Below are 3306 nucleotides of genomic sequence, written 5' to 3'. Positions count from 1 at the left end.
TAGTGTTAACATGGTATATCTTTATTCATGTGTTTACTTGTAATTAATATGTGCCTTTATATTTAAATTGGGTTTGTTGTAGATGGGTCTTGTTTTTTGATCCAAGCTAACAATTTGCATCATTTAATTGGTCCATTTATACCACTGACATTCTGAGTGATTTTGTTGTAATTAGCATTGATTATATCTGTTCCTGTTCTCTATTTTTGCCCTTATTTTTGCTACTATTTTTGACTTCCATTCTTTTTCTGCCTTTTGTGGGTTTAAAAGAGCATTAAATATGATTACATTTTTTCTCCTTAACATATCAGTTATACTTTTTGTTGTTATTGTTGTTGTTGTTTTTCTTTTTGGACAGGAAGTAGGATTTATTGGTGAGTAAACACAGGGCAGTGCTGAAACTCTTATGAGTGCAAGTCTCACCATTTGTCCAGAGGTTATTGTTAGAAATGTATTTTACCCCACAGCCATCTGGGATGAGCTGCTTTTCAGCTACCATGTCTTCAAAATCATCTGCATTAAACTTGGTAAAGTCCTACTTCTTGGAGATGTAGAATTCTAGCAGCCAGCTAACTTGAACTTGTCCCTGAATAGGGCCTCAATCACATGCTTCTTGTTCTTCAGTTTGGTGCAGATGGACATTATGATTTGGCCAATGTGGACCTTGGCCTGTCTAGCTCAGGCTTTTAGAAGCCATCACTCCATACCTGTCTGGAGCCTATGCTGGGGACAATATGAGGTCATACATGAATGTCTACTAGAGACAATATGAGGTCATACATGAATGTCTACTAGAATGGGCTGTCTCCATGTCACTTTGGGCAACCCATATAAGCAACAGTTTACATACATTACCAAATAGGCTACTACTTGCAGCCATTAGACACCAGGACCCCCATGAGGAAAAAAGCATGGTCTGCTTAACTGGCTGCAGTTTTTTGTTGTTGTTTTTGTTTTTTTGTTTTTAAACTTTTTTTAGTGTTTGTCCTAGAGTTTGCAATATACATATTCAGCTAATCTAAGTCCACTTTCAAATAATTCTATACACATCTCAGGCAGTGTGAATACCTTATGATAACAAAATAATCCCAGTTTCTCCATCCTGTCCCTTGCCTCATTGCTGTCATTCATTTCACATATATTTACATAAGCATACATATATGTAATATATGTATAAAATATAAACATGTATAATCAAATACATTCTTGATATTATTATACTTAACAAAGTCTTGTATAATCAATTAATAATATGAAAAATAACTGTTTTTATTTTAACTTTACTTATTCAATCTTTGGTGCTATTCCTTTCTTTACACTGATCCAAGTTTCTGACCCATGTTATTTTCTTTCTCTCTAAAACACCTTTTATAACATTTCTTGCAGCTTAAGTCTACTGGCAATAAATTCCCTCGATTTTGTTTGTCTGCAAAAGTTTTTATTTCTCCTGCACTTTTGAAGGAAAATTTCACAGGGTACAACATTGTACATTGGTGGGGGTTTTTTCTTCTAATACTTTATTTCAGTACACTCTTCTTGTTCACAGTTTCTGAGGAAATGTCAAATGAAATTCTTGTATTTGTTCCTTTGTAGATAAGGTGTTTATTTTTCCCATCTGGTGTCTTTTGGTAATTTTTTTTTTTTGGCATTTATCATGCTTGATGTTCTATAAGATTCCTGGATCTGTGGTTTTGTGTTTGATCTTAATTTGGGAAAATTCTTGGTCATTATCATTTCTCATATTTCTTCTGTTCTTTTCTTTCTTCTCCTTCTGATAGTCCCATTATGCATTTTGTACCTGTTCCACAGTCCTTTGATAGTCTGCTCTGTTTTTATCAGTCTCTGTTCTCTTTGCTTTCTGGTTTTCAAGGTTTTGTCATATAGCCTCTAGCTCAGAAATTCTTTCCTCAGCCATGTCCTGTGTACTAAGAAGCCCATCAAAGGCTTTCTCATAGTTGTTTTAAATTATCAGTCTGAAAATTCCAATATTCCTGCTGTGTCTGTTCTGATGTTTGCTCTATCCCTTCAAGTGTGTGTTTGTTTTTTTTTCTTTTTTGATTTGTTTGTTTGTTTTGTTATTTTACCTTTTGGTAATTTTTTTTTCCCTTGGAAGTAGGACATAATGTACTAGGTAAAGGGACTGCTGTAAATAGGCTTATAGTAATGTTGTGGTGAGGTGTGGCGGGAGGGAAGTGTTCTATAATCTTATAATTAGGTCTCAGTCTTTTAGTAAGAGTATGCCTCTGGACTGTGAACTTCATAAGTATTTCTCAGTTCTTTTGTTTTTGTTTTTTGTCTCAGCTGAATTGAGATATTTCCTTTCTGCCAAGTTAATTAGGCTGTGCGAATATCCCAGCAGGTTAGGCTCTAGTTAATTAGTTTACCTGAGGGCAGGGCTTGCTAAAAAGAACCCAGAGCTTTGTGGTATTTCAAAATGGTTCCTTTCCCCTTCTCCCTACCAGAAGCCAATAGGGATTTTTCTCAGATATTTACTCTGAGAACTTGGTTGAGCTTCTGGAGGTAAATCTCACAAAATTGTGGGGATCCTCTTATGACTGGGGTCCCTGAAGGATTTAACTATCAGAGTTGCCCACACTGAGCCTTCAGCAATTCCTCAATTTCAGGTTTTCTAACCCTGGCACTGGTATCTGCAAAGGTTTCTGGGTTTTTTGGTCAAACTATTCCAGCTTTGTCCAGTGGGAGCTCTTTTAGTTGACACCTAAGTGTCCACTTATATATCCTACACCTCCATTTATGTATGAGCGTGTGTGTGTGTGTGTGTGTGTGTGTGTGTGTGTGTGTGTCGTACATTCTTATTTTCTGACATTATAACACTCATCTTATATATTTCTGCCCTGGTCCTAGAATCTGGGATTCATCCAAGGAACTCTAGTTCCTTTTAATGAAGAATGGTATTAGAAACTAAGATCTGGGCATTAGGTGTGTTCTTATTTCATTTTCCTTTCTTTTCTCTCTTCCTTCCTTCCTTTCTTCCTTCATTCCTCCCTCCTTCCTTCCCTTCTTTTCTTCATTCATTCTTTCCTTACTTCTTCCTCTTTCTTTAATCTCAGACTTTATTCTTGGATCATTTTCTTCATTTTCAAATACATTTTTCAGAAGTACCTTGAGTTTGTTGGTGCTGCATTTTAACATACGTAGCTTTTTAAAATTTTTAAATTATTTTGTTTTTTTCATCAGTCTTGAAAACTTATTTACAGATTTTTCTTATCTCATTGCACAATAATATTATATATAAAGTTTCCCTCATTTTTTACAGTTATGTATTTCTAAATTGAACACCAAATT

At 35.1% G+C, this 3306-nt stretch overlaps 1 non-coding gene across 1 annotated transcript; it reads right to left on the bottom strand.

The window, feature by feature from the left end:
* Nucleotides 1-799: 799 nt before the first annotated feature.
* LOC115804175 (small nucleolar RNA SNORA70) lies at nucleotides 800-934 on the bottom strand. Its single transcript, XR_004025027.2, has one exon. It is a non-coding gene; the product is annotated as a small nucleolar RNA SNORA70 (small nucleolar RNA).
* Between the last annotated feature and the right edge of the window lie 2372 nt (nucleotides 935-3306).

This window comes from Delphinapterus leucas, chromosome 13, assembly GCF_059928025.1.
Source record: "Delphinapterus leucas isolate spDelLeu-1000000601 "Yukka" chromosome 13, BTC_Dleu_Yukka2, whole genome shotgun sequence".
NCBI lineage: Eukaryota > Metazoa > Chordata > Mammalia > Artiodactyla > Monodontidae > Delphinapterus > Delphinapterus leucas.
Note: the sequence above shows the minus strand (reverse complement) of the source record. Positions and strands in the feature narration are given on the sequence as shown.